We start from the raw sequence: 14,365 nt of genomic DNA on the forward strand, positions 1-14,365 counted from the left end.
GCTCACTGACAGAGGGGTGTGGCTCAATCTCCTGCTGATGCGTCAAAAGCTGGAGGCTGGGAGCTGCTATGGTGGCCTGGAGGCCAGGCCTCACCAGAGTGTCGACCCAATGCTGCTCTCACTCCTTTAAGCTTCTGCTTCAGAGGAACATTCAGCCAAAACTCTTTAAAATGCATGCCATTTCAGATGTAATGCCTCAGGAACCCTAAGAATGACCCTGAGGGTCTTACTGTAGAGAGGAAGCCTGGGTTCACCCTCTGCTATGCCAATATGGAGGACAGAATCCGTGACATCATCAGTCATTAGATCGGAAATTTGAGTCCGTAATCACAATAAATGGGACAAAATCTTAAGTCCAAATGACATATTCCCATTTCATTGCAGGTACTGGTTGGAGCAGTGGAAAAGCTCCAGTAATTGATAGAATATAAAGTAACATGAGGAAGATTCTGACTATTTTACTTTTACTTCAGTCACTAGTCCTTTTTTCCTACAAATCTCCTCTTTCCCTAAGCAGCAGTGGATGGTGTAGCGTCGTCTTTACAACCTCTCCTCACCCTCATCCAGCTTACCCCCCGCCCCCCACCACCCATCACACCCCCCACCGCCCCCCCCCCAAGGCTTTGTGAGGATGGGAGAGGTGAGGGGGATATGTGTCTTTAACTGAGCCGGCGCTCTGCTGCAGCTTACCGCTCGCTGTTCAGACAGGATATGTGCTCTGCTTTGTTCAAGCTAACCTGCTTGTTTGGAGTTGGATCTGTCTGTTTGTGCGTGTGTGTCAGTCGGTGTGTGTGTGTGTGTGTGTACGTGAGCAGCAGCAAAGGCAACTGAGAAAAATCCCATTACGGAGCCAAGTTGCCGCCACGCTCCCCCCCTCCCCGTACACACTGAGACCCGCTGTAATCCACTCACCCCCCACCCCCTCACGGTGCGCGCCCAGTGTACCCTCTAGACTCGCTGGTGAGCTGTTTATACCCGTGCACTGTTGTGTTACCCACCGTGAAACATGACAGCTAATGATATCGAAGGCTTTTTTTTAAAGGTGTTTTGTCTGCAAGTGCGAGAGAAATGGAGAGCTGCTGGATTTCTTCCAGACATCGATTAGCAGCCAGAAAGGAAGAAAAAATAAAACCCTCCAACTTAAAAGCCGTGCTCTCATCTCTTCCATTCATTTCCTTCTATTTGCCCTTTAATCTATACATGTGTTTACATTTCAAACCCTCAGACCAAAGCTTTTTATTCTGTAATCACTGGAGGCTAAGGTTGATTAGCTGCTAGCATAACTCTAGCAGTAGAATATCAATATGCTGTTCCCTCTCTTCAGTCTAATCTAAGCTAGCTACTGATTTTAGGTAAAACAAAGAAATCTGCAGTAAATCAACCCCACAGCATGACGACACTACCGTCGTGCTCGACATTAAACTCATGCTAAATCAATCACACTTCCATACGTTGAATCCAAGTATTAATTGTGAAGAGAAACAGGCCCACAGCCTCATGGATGCTCCACTATACCCAACACTGGGTCAGAGGTCGTTTTGCACATGTCCCCTCTTAGTTTCAGACTCCGCCCACCAGCAGTGTCAAACAGCTCATTTATTGGTTTCATCCACCCAAACATCATAGTTCCATTTAAAATGTCTCAGCAGATTTGATCAAACGCATCAAATAACTCAAATAACAGATTAATCAGGTCTAGCCTCGCGAACGAGGCTGTTTTGCTTCAGCAGCTGTTTCTTAAACCAACACACATCTGGAATGAAAAGCAGGCGAGACAGAGGCGACTTCTTACATTTATTGTGACGGTTCCCAATAACAGGGTTTACAATTTCTTTTTTAGGATCCCAGAGAAAGTTCTGGAGTTCCTCCCGAGTGCTCGGCCCCTCCTACACCTGTTTCTGTGCCTCTCCCCACATGGCTGTTGTTCTCTAGTCAAACTAGAAAGTCGGCTGTTTTGACAGTAGTTTGTCTGTATCAGAGGCTCGATCTGCAGGAATGTGAGTTGTAAAGCAGCAGAGGGCAGTCTAGCTAGCCACGCCCCCAGCTTGAGTGGTTAACCAATAGAATAAAAAAGTGGAACTTGATTATGATTGGGAGCCAGACGGGTTGAGGAAACACGACTTGAACCTCCACCAGGTGTTTTCAGGTACTAGTAGCATAGTTAGCATCCTGTAGGAGGTGCAGCTGCTTCCATCACTCTGAGCATAGGGGGCGCTGCAGCCACTACGGTGGCTTCCTATTGTGTGTCTTTCTGTCTCAGTGTTGCCATTGAGCGCTCCTTCCTGGTTTATGTTTGTGTGTTTGACAGGAGAATCTCTCCCTCTCACACACACACACACACACATATTCCTCATCCCCTCAACACCGTCCAGCCCCCTCCACCCCCCTGACCCCAGCGCCATCTTCTCTGTCTCATCCTTTATGCATCCTGACAGCGAGCCGCTCCGTTTATGGCCCTGCATAACGTTGCCTCATTACCAGCCGGACTCAGGAACCCAAACACAGCATCAGAGCTGGAGGAAGGTGTGTGTGCGTGTGTGTGTACGTGTGTGTTAGAAGGAGTGATGCAGGCAGGACGAAGACAAAGTATAGATGATGATATTGGTTTTGGCTAATATTAATCTGATTGATTGCCAGGAAGCAGAACACGTTCTGAAACGGGAGATGCTTCAGTCATGAGCTGACGCATCATCACGACGGTCCGATCCGCCGCTGCAGAGCGCCTGCAGGCTGGCAGCGGCTCGTGTTGGCTGCAAGCGGCAGCGCGCGGGTGAGCGGCGCGGACGGCTAAGCCAATCAACCCCTCCATCTCCTGTCCCTGCCCTTCCATTGATCCCCATTAAAATGCTTAGCAGATGCTTGGCTCCAGGAATGCCAGCGCCTCTCCTCCGCCGCTGCTATTTTCATTTGCATTCTCCTTGCCCGCGTTTTGCCAACTGGGATGCCGGCCCACTCCTCGACTGTACAGTAGCATCTTTCAGCGGGCTAAAACGCCGAGGAGTCCGTGTCGGCCAATCTGCCGGAAATCCCCGCGAGTTTGGTTGCCAGGAGGGCCATTTTTTACCATCTGTAGCCGTGGTAACAGATGTACACCTGTGTTGTTTTGTTTTTTGTTGTTTTTTGCCTTAAGATTTGAAATGTTCTCCTTTTGCGAAGTTCAACAAAAACATGAGTTAACCAGTGTTGCGGGAAACAGGAAGTGCGACAATTAAAAGTTGACTTAAGCAGCAGAACAGAATAGAGATCGAGAAGATGAAGCAAACTTCAATGTCGACCAATAAAAATCTAAATGAAACGTAATAGAAACGTGCATAAAATATCAACAAACATGACAGAATATCCTAAATTTACAACTGGAACAGAAAATGTACAAAATATGTCAAATATATATTAAAATGGGAGGGAAGTTTAGATCTCTTTCTGTTTTGTGAATATTTTCCGTTATGTGCTATTGTTTATGCTGCATTCTCAGAAGTTATCTCATATTTCATAAACTTTTAAATTTTTATGTTCATACCTGATTTTGAAGTGGCATCATCACTTGTTTAGCTGGGTTCCCAGTATGCTGCTAGGGAAATTAAAAGTTCTGGGACGTTCCTCAGGGGAACGAGAACTTTTCGAGCAGTGTGAGCAGATTGCAAAAAAGGAAGTGCTCGCCAAGGAACTTCAAAATAAGAGTCTCAAACCCAGATGCTACGGGATTTCAAGCTGAAATCGCACTCCTTCATTTACGGACTTATAAGAATCACATGCCTACGGATGAAGTCTTCACTACTAAACCTTGACCTTTGACCTGGTTTGTTTTGCATTTCAGCTCCTGATAGATGACAGAAATACATGATTCAACCATGACTTTAAAGCTCCACTTTAAAGTATGCAGCTTTGAATTGAAGGAAGACTTTTCTATCTGATCTAATCATTGGGAGTTTTGTTGATGATGGTAAGAATATTTATTTCTGAATATGGGAAAATCAGTTTGTCTTATTGTCAGATTAAGATTTCTTTTTGTGTACATGAACACCTGCAGTCAAGCATGCAGGCTTACAGTTCTACAGGCTAGAGGCGCTAGCATCCTGCTGTACAGTAACTAATAATTCTTGGGCTTGAGACGTTTGGGCCATTCGGTCACTCTGGAGTGTAAACATCTCCTTTGTGACATAATCCTTAAAGCAACGCGTGTCTGGAGCATGAGGGATAAAGTACACCAGCATCAGGACCGGTTTGTGGTGTTTTGCCAGCCAGTCAAAGAAAGCAGCTATTGTGTGTGTGTGCATGTGTGTGTGTGTTCATTTTGTGAGTATGAACCTAAACTATCTACATATCCTGTTCAGTGTGTGTTGTGCATACGAGTGTTTGTGTAGGACACTTTCATGTTGACATGCGTTTGCAGCATCTTTGTTTCTGCTTGTTTGCCTGGTCGGTAACTGAAGCCGCCGCCGTCCTGCTACTGTCTGTGTGTGGCGCTCGTCCTGGAGCACAGGAACCATACACTAGCAGGCTTTGTTTGTCCAGGCGACTGACGTATGTCTGTGGAAGAAGGCCGTCCACTGCGAGCCGCAGCCATGAAAGGGCAGCTTTGTTCCTCCCGTTCTTCCCTCGTCTTGTTGGAGGGAAGGAGATGTCTGGGGCTTCAGCTTCTTCAAGCATGAAGAAATGCAGATAGGCCTTTTCCTCTTCTGTCCCGGCCCATCTCATTGGATGTCAAGACAGTGAGATCGAAGGTGGAGAAACCTGACAAGGATTTACAGTGCAAGAAACGACGTGGTCGGAAATAATTTGTTTATAGAGTCAATTTGGTCTAAATTGGGTGTAAGTGTCCAAAAATGTAAATAAAGCCTTAATATTAACCTTAATAAGTTCCTATTTAAGCACAAAAGTTTTGTTTTTCTTAAATATTTTTATTACATTTTCAACGTAATGTAATATGCTTTGAGTTTCAAACAAAACTCAAAGCATAAACCACAATACATTTTGACCTTTCTATTTTGGAGGCTCCGAATCCTAAGTAAAAAAAGCACATGATTGTGATGCAAACACTGAATGAAACTCCAACCCGTAATACTTCTGGGGTAATGAAAACAAACTGTTTATTACTAAAGATGGTAAAAATGTGGTATTTCAATTATTGTCTCAAATCCAGTGAGGTTAAGTTTAACTACAAACTAACCTGACATGATGCTCTAAACGAGCTAAGAGTCTAAATCCATCGTTCAGTGGCAATGCTCTTATCTAGCTAAAGCCAGCTCAAAGTTAGCTTAGCTTTATTTAGCCATTTGCCACTGTACATTTTAAAACCTTCTATTCTCTTAAGTAAAATGTAAACTCTTACTGTTAACTTTATGAGAAAACAGGGCTTTAAGATAAAACTGGAAGATTTATGAACTACTGTTTAATGAGTACATTGTTAATTAGACATATTATAAACTTTAAACTCGAGATGCCATTTATCCCTGTTTAATAACAATATCATCTTGTAAATATGCTTTTAGTAATAATTTAATTTTATTAGATCTTTGGAGATCTAAAATCAGGTTCTGACCTAAACATTTGGAACTATACTCCAAATTTAGCTCCTTTGCTAAGCTGCTGCTTAAGTTAAGCTAACTTAATTTAACTTAAGTTTAGCTAAGTTAAGCTTAACTTAGCTCTTAGCTAAAGCTTATATATCAATGCTACTAACAAGGCACAAGTTAGAATAAAAATAAATCTTTGCTAAAAGGCTCATAACAAGCTAAAACTACTGCTAGCCAGATCTTAGCTAGCAGTGTTTTTACTACTAAGAGAAGGCTAAAGAACAGATTTTGAGTTTTTGCTGTGCAGTTTAACTGTTATCTGCCTTGTGACATCAGTGACAAAATTTTAAAAAGTTACTGTGTTTTGTAGGAACATTTTAAAATTAAACACGTTTACTTTTCTCTGGTTGTTGTGGGGAATTGTTAGGAATAGACTCATTTAGACATAAAGCATTCACCCTTTTCAAATGGCGAAATATTGTTATATTTCAGTTACTGTTGACTAAATCAAGCATGTGTGGATTAAATTCTTTTTACCCAAAATTTGCTTTGTTCCATGCTGTATTACACATAATTTTGTGCACCTCTCTCATATGGTTGCGTGTAATTATTTTCTTGCTTTCCGTTTAATAAAAGTGGATAAGTTTTTAATTTTCATAGTAAAAAAGAAAATGTTTTTATTGTTTGCTTTTACTGCTTTTTATCCATGCTGCGACTGAGGCGGCGTGTCGAGATTCAAAGCGAAGTGTTATAGATGACATGCACACACTGTACAGTGTGTATCCAGAAGTAAAACTCCCACACAAACACAAATGCAAAACACAGAGGCTCTCCTCCTCTCCCAGCCGTCACAGCGGAGGGACACCCTGACAGCGATCCGTTTAGTCGACAGGAAAACTCTGACAACAGCTTGAAGAGCGCGCCGGGAGCTGCAGTGATGCACAGGAGATATGGGGTGAGGAATGCTTGAAGTGAGGAAGGGAGGTGTGAACAAGAGGGGGAATTTGCGATGTCATGCGGCCGATTAGGCAGCTAGTCTATCTCACCGACGTCTCGAAGGGGGTTGGGGGGGCTTTAACAGCAGCTTCCCTGTCCCACCAACACATCTTATCCATCACCCTCTCTTTTTGCACACACACACACAGTCACACTCTGTTTGCGTCTGGAAGCATCATCCCCTCCTAAGTCACCTGCTCGGACCGGGAGCATGAAAAATGGCTGTCAGCTGAAAATGATTGCTGGAAACGAGCAAGAGGAGGGAGAATAAAACGGGGAGAGGAGGAGGCAGGGAAGGTGAAATTGGAGGAAACTCTCAGCAGATTAGGTGCGGGTTAAGAGAATATTGATCTGTGTGCCGAGGACTGTTGATCTCTCTTAGCAGCACAAGACAAATGGCAGCAAACAGAAAATCGAGCGCTGGCCTTTTCCCCTGAGGATGGGATCAGCCTCTCTCTGCCTTTCCTTCACTTCTCCAGATTTTCCACCTCTCGTTGCACCAACATATACTTCCTGTAACGTAACAGAAAATGCTTCAACTTGATATCACCTTCCAGAGTCCTTCATCTATAAGAACAACACCACTGGTGCTTATTTATTTCATGGTTATTGGGTTTTACTGCCTCCATCACCGGCCCCCATTAATACTAATAGGAGCGAGTTTGTGAGTGTTAAGAGTTGCTGAGTGATTCCGAAGGTTTCCCAGATAATTAGTCTTTTTCTCCCATTTCGAGTGTGCGCAGAGTCCGCAGAGGCCCCGTGTTTGATTAGGGCCACAGCCTTGGCCTGGCACCCAGCCGGGGTGTTTGATGATGAGGAGCGAACTCTGGGCGGGGGCTGAGGTTCATCCGCGCCGGCTCAACATCAAACAGCCTGGAGCAAAGGACCAGAGCCCCGGGGGGACCCCTCCAGCAGAACTGCCTGGATAGGTAGATGCATTCCCAGTCGGAGGGGTTGGGTGGGGGAAGAGAGAGACAGACTGGAAAGTAAAGAGAAACTCCAAATGAGAATGCCTTAGAGGAAGCAGTATCGCTCAGGTAACCTTTACAAAGTTTGGCCTTACAGAAACAAAATATATTTTTAATTTTCTTGGTTTCTGTTGATGTAGACTTGTCTTTGACTCCGTTAGTGAATTATTGACTGAACATTCAGTTCTGGTTATGGTCTTTATGTTTGCATGAATCAAACCAGGAAGTCCTGGGAATAGGCTTTTGGTCTTGGGGCACTGTGGTCTTCCTTCACAACATCTATAGTTTAAAACTTTGAGGCAACTAGTCCTTTCTGTCTGCACTCAGCACACAGAAAGACTCCAAAGGCATTAGAAGATCTTTAACACACGAGGAGCAGCTTACCGGAACTTGACTCTACAGCAAATGATCCAGATCCAGTAACTGTTTGGTGATTGGTTAGTTGTCTATTTAATCAGCAATTAGTGACCTTTAAAAGTTTTAACAAGACATGACTATAACTCAACAGTTGTCCATGCAATTGTTAAAAGTCTAGTACGTCTTATTTTGTTTTGGCATTTGAAGAAAATAAGGCAAACTTGTAATGTTGATAAGAGATCAGATCCTCAGGAAGATCCAACTGCTTTAGTTTACAAGCATCTCTAAAATTGTAAAAAGTCAAGAATGTGTGAGAGATCTACCCTGGAATCAGATTACAAACCTCAGGACGATCACAGATGTTTGGGTCCTCAAAAGTCCAAAATGATCTGAGGAATTCTGGCTACTGGCTTGGCATTGATTTTTATGGCATTTGTGATTAAAGAACTGGTGGGAGAAATGTGAGTTCGAGGAATATATGAAGTAAATACTCGTAACTTTCTTAAGAAATCCTTGAAATGATCAGCAGAAACGCTACTTGGCAGTCGTCAGGAACTCTAAGGTCTGCAGACAAAGTCTACGTAACCTGACTCTACCGAGGGAAACCTTTTCCTTAGCAAACCCGTGTCACTTAAAGTACTGCTTCTAGAACTTGGTAAAGCATCATTAAGTAATCTGTTGGTTGCTATAGCTACATAAAGCTACCCAGCTCTTAAGAACTAGCTAGTCCCTGATGAAGGGATGGAACATGAGTGAGAATTTACCAATTATCAGGAATCTGCAAGATACTAACTCAAGAATCACTGATGTTGAGGGCAAGATTACTAACATTTGTTTCTGTCTTGTGTTAATGTCTTAGTTGCTTTGTATTTTCCTCTCGTATGGAATCAAATTCCTTCTCATCGTCGAATCTCTGGACCTTCTGCCTTCCTCCGTCCACCTCCCTTCATGGTAGACTTTCCCTCCAGGATACAGTTACAGATTTCCTTCATGTGTCTTTTTAGGTTTATCCACCATGAATTTTCTTGAGTCAACACCCTGAACAGAAAGCAGTTTCCTTCCAATCTCCAGGCTATCTGACTTGTCTCTGTCTCTCCTCTCTTTTATCTCCCTCTCTCTCCCAGGAGGAGTGGGGAGGCTTGATCTTGCACCTTCGCCTCGCTATTCACCCTTCAACAGTCATGTCTCATTACGGAGCGTCAGTCTGCCTGTCTGTCTGCCTGTGCAGCCCTGAGTGGCCATGTTTCACAAGGTTAACATGGACAGGGCCCATCAGGAAGGGTTAAACTCTGGAACCGTCTGAATAGTTTAGTGGGAAGGTTCATGTAAATCTAGGATGCTCAGAGTGTTTATTGTGCATACAGATGCACCTGCCTGCTTTTAATGTGTAAAACTCCACGTTTGAAGCTACACCAGATAGTGGAAGGTACAACGAGAACATCTACAGGGTTCCTTCGTCTCAAAAGTCTTGGAATATGTTGGAAAAAGTTGTATTTCTACACCTGATCCCCTAATATCTGAATGTGGTTCATCAATACTTTGCTTGGTACCTGGTAGCTTTGTTACAAACCTACCAGGTTCCTGCTGTTGTAGAGTCCAAATTAAAAGGATTCCACGCTGAAGTCACAAATGTTCATAACTTGAACTGCCTCATATTATAATTCCATTACTGGAGATCTGAGAGTAGCACACTTCATCTCAACAACAAAAAAAGAGCAAATAAGAAAATCAATGCTGGCAGGGAAGCATTGCTGCTAATGCCCACGTAATAAGATGCGCCGGCCCGAATGCTCCTCAATTAGAGGAGCAAAACTCCAGAGAATAGTTACAGTAATCAATGTACAATTCTCAAGTCAACATTTTTTTTTTTAAATTAATTCTCCGCACCAATTAGCTCCCGAGTAGGGGGGGGGGAAAACACCCACAGAATAGCCTCTGTTTGTGACAGGAAACTTCTTGGTGAAGCGGACCGTCTCATTACCCATCTTGGCTGGAACCAGAGTCTCTGGGTGGATATCTGAGATAAAATGGGTCAAGTTGGCTTTTTGTCTGAACTGCAGGGACTGGAAGCCTACTTTCCTCCCACCATCCATATGGGTTCATGCATATTGATGTTCTGTGGACAGGTATGCCAACAAATTTTGGAGATTTTCTAAAAACGGAGAGCGGTGCTTTTTTTTTTTTTTTTTTTTTTTTTTCTCCATTTCTGCCGAGGACAACCTATGTTTTGAGGCAGCGGGGACGGAGTAGGACGCACACGGCGCCTTGCCGACAGCCCCGACAAATGGAATAGTTCATATCTGTCAGAGGAAAACAATAATCCGGGGCTGGATTCGTCGTCGCCCATAAATGATCGTGGCAATTACGGCGGCGTTGCAAGGCAAGCAAACAGAATTACAGTGAGATTTTGCCGGTGATTGGGGTGTCACAGCCCCATTACTGCTGTGAGTCCTGATTGATCCTCTCTCTCTCCTCTCCGCTCCCTTTCAGCGCCTGTCTTGTTTCATCTTCTCCATTGTCTCGTCTTGCTTTTCCCCTGGACTTGTTCTCCAGGCTAATGAATCTAAAGCTGATGGGAACAGCCTGGCCCAGTGAGACCTGCAGCCTGTTCTGGGGCTCTTATTTTCTAACCTGCAGTGTCTTCACAGCCAGGCCCAGCCAAGTCGGGGGAATTTATCTGTCCATCACTCTTATCCTGGTTCCCTGCTAAGACTTTTACAACCTTTAAATTAGCCGCCGTCACCACAAACCAGGCCTTGTGTTCGTGCATCTCCAGATGTTCCGGGCTGCTTTTTTTCTACCGCCGCTGCTGTAAATCTTTGCTTTCTGGAGTGGGAAGGGGCGAGAATAGCCTGGAGGGCGACCACAACTCACCTCCTTCCATCTGTTGTCTCAGGCGGTGTTTGCAGGAAGCCTAATTCTTTCTATGGTGGGTTGATGCAGCTCAAGAGATACACAAGGCAGCAGTGGGGTTGATGGTGGTGGGGGGGGGGGGAAGCTATGAAAACAAGGCTTTTGTTCATGGAAAATTAAACAATTTCCCCTCCAGCAAAAAAAAAAAAATAAATAAATTTATATTTTCTACAAGATGCATTTTATTGGTAGGTCATGAGATGGATCATCATAAAGTAAAGCATGATTGTGGAATGCAAAGTACAAGGTGCATGATTTTCCATTTTTCGGTCAGCAAAAATCTGAAAAGTGTGGCATTCGTTTGTGTTCTATTTACCTTGATACATTTAATAAAATCAGTGCAATCAGTTGCATCCAGAAGTCGCCCATTTACTAGATACAGTCCAGCTTTATGTCATTTCATCTGTATGTAACTAAAGCAATGCCCCCCACCAAAAAAAATAATTTTAAGAAGTTTGAAAATCAGAAAAATACAACATATTACTTTAACCAAACTTAAAACTGCAGTATATAACTTTAATTTAAAAAATACTTTTTTACATATTTGTTGAAACTGATGACCATTTCAACAAATATATAAAAAAAACATTTTATTTTTATTTTTTTACAAAAGCTACATACTGAACCTTTAAGACATATTTATTTAAAAAGGTTTTTGATCAAAGATGGAAACCATGGTAGACAGCTAAACTAGAAATGTTAATTGGATTGAACTTAAATGGCACTTCTCCAATCATTTTGACCTCTCAAAGTGCCTTACAGTAGAGTCACATTCACCCATTTGCACACACAAACACACACACATTTATGCACCGACACACAAGGGCACGTCGACATGAGGCAGGAAGAAACTGGAATCAAACCGACAACCTTCTGATCACAAGACGACTACTCTACTCACAATTGCTGTTTTGTTGTAAAGCACAGCAGAGGATTTATTATGCTTTGGGCTGATTTTGTTGAGCAACAAACATTGCTTGAAACAAGAAGGATTCAAAATCCATAAAACTTCCTGACTCTAAGGACAAGAGCAGATCTTTGTATTTTTTTATGTCTTCAGAAACTGAGTAACCTTGTTGTACCCTGTGGGTAGTATCTGCAGAGCATGCTGTTCGTTCTGTCTGGTCGTTGTCTGCTGTTCAGTGTGTTTTACTTGTCAGTGTAATGACTAGTGTCATGACTTCCCACACTGAGTTAAACCACCCTGCTTCCACAATTTAGGATCCACACTAGTTCCTTTCAGGGGGCGTTTGGAGTGTCCTTTATTATTATTGTTATTATAGCATTTAAGAATATTTTTGGTGTGTCATATTTAGTTTTATATCTTTTAGGAAGTCAAGTTTGGAAGTTGTTTCTCTCAGCGTTGGTTTGGTAGCTCAGCGCTTCAACCTGATCTTTCACCTACTTGTTTTCTTGGTTGGAGGCCAGTTCAGAGGTTAGCAAACGCCTCAACGCTTTATTAGCAGTTTTTGGCAGTTTTTAACTCGCTCTTCCTCTAGTGTCGGGTTCAAAGTGGTACTTTAGAAAAAGATCAATATTAGATTGCCCACTTATTGCAAAATGGCCATAAACTTTGGTCGGTTAGAGGTGAAGCCATGCAACGCATGAAACATGTTTTTTTTTTTCAGTTTCTGACATTAAATATTGAAAATACATTACTGATTAGGTCAGTTATGGTTACCAAATATGTTTCTAATTGCTAAATATCAGAATAATGAGTAATGTAATGGTTTGGAGAAATATAATGTTCCTTTATTTGAAGATTTATTTGCTGTTTTGGTGTAACACTTTATTTGAAGGGGTGTGCATAAGACTGGCATGACTGTCATGAACATGAAGGAGTCTTCATGAATGTTTACGATTGTTGCCTTGAAGTGCCATTCGGTAAATAATGTCACATTTATGCCATTCGGTAAATAATGTCACATTTAATGCAGACATGCATTAAAAATTGGGCTAAAAGTGCATTAAAAGTACCAACTTAGCATTATTTGGTAAATAATTACATTTTCACACAAAGTTGCATTAAAACTTATATTAAAAGTCAATTAAAAGAGGACTCCTTAATGTTCATGACAGTGTAATGTCAGTCTTATGCACACACTTTGAAATAAAGTGTTACTGAATTTAGGAATGGTCAGATAAATAAAGAAAAAATCAAAAAAGTCGATGTGCGGTCACAACCACATTGCAATTGTCTATCCAGGAGTTTGTAGGTATTTAACAGCCTTTATGTAGTGAAGAATCATAGATAGTTACTGTGTTGGATAAACGCTCCTCAAAATGTCGCCTGCAGATATAACTGGATGTGGACTGTTGAAGCAAAATATTCTTTGCTGTCCGAGCGCATTTTGACCAACAACCTTCTGTTCAGTCGTTCTACCAAACAGGAAACAATTCAGTCGCTGAAACTTGTACCAAGTGACGAGTGCTGGTCCCAACACTAGACCCTGTGGATCTCCATTACAAATCTACCAGATCATTTAAAGAAGCTATGTGCTGTTTTCATCCTGACTAGACTCTGTTGTTAGAACAGTCACCAAGCCGCCGGTTATGAAGGACATAAATGATCCCGACCCATGAAGACTGAAGCCTTTGACTGGATAATATCTTCCATCTACTGAAGGAAACATTCAAACCTCAAACGTCTGTTGTAATGGCCTAGAAGAGGAATTAAATATCCTCAAGAGACAAATACATTTCGTCTTTGTGCCCCCCTAAAGATCCTTTCTTCCTCCATCGATTCATCCAATTAACAATGCTCTTCAGTTGTGTTTAATCTGGAACAGAACCCAGCGCTTGTGGATGCCATTATGGCCGATATCAATCAATCCGGGGCCGGTAAGGAGCCGTCCCTCACGCCCCATCTCCAGCCTCACATCCACAACCAGGGGCTTCTCTCTGCGTCGCTTAGCCTCTCGAATAATAAAATAAATCAAAACATAAGAGTTTTGTCCATTTTGCAATTTCCTCTCAGGTCCTTGGAATATGAAACCAGATGTTTCCAACATCCTGAAGATGCTTTTCATCTGCTCCTCTTTCCTCCTCTTTTCTCTTTCTCTGCCCCCCCCCCCCCCCCCTTTCCTCCCCCCTGCTTTCAAAATTAATGTAAGCCCTGCAAAAAAAAAAAAAAGAAAGAAAGAAATGAGGCTTATAAAAAGTGAAATGTCCTCTTTTCCTCAGGAAGTAGTCTGTTTTGCATTGATAGAGAGCCACAGGCAGCCCCTGGCCATCTACGGCTGAGCCTGTTTTTCCTCCGCCATATCCTGCCACCACATCTCTGCCTCTCGAGTACGCCTCCAACTACAGCGGGCGGGTCAAAGCAATACCGCCCGACCCCCTCCTACAACCCTCCCACACCCGCCCAGCCGACCCCCATCCTTCCTCTTTTTCTCCAGTCCTCTAATTGGAGGTGCTCAGGTTAGAGAATGTCCCGGTTATCGCAAAGCCAGCAGAGAAACACCATTCAGCTCCATAATTCCACTGATGAGTGACTTGCATTTTCAAATATTTAGCGTGGCTGTTTACACAAGCTGTGCGTCATTATCTCATTCATGCACATTCAAACGCCGACACGAGTTTATACAGGATAATTAATTCCAAGTCAGCCCCCGAATG

The sequence above is a fragment of the Poecilia latipinna genome, unplaced genomic scaffold (assembly GCF_001443285.1).
Source record: "Poecilia latipinna isolate Pla-1442-1.1 unplaced genomic scaffold, P_latipinna-1.0 Scaffold88, whole genome shotgun sequence".
Lineage (NCBI taxonomy): Eukaryota > Metazoa > Chordata > Actinopteri > Cyprinodontiformes > Poeciliidae > Poecilia > Poecilia latipinna.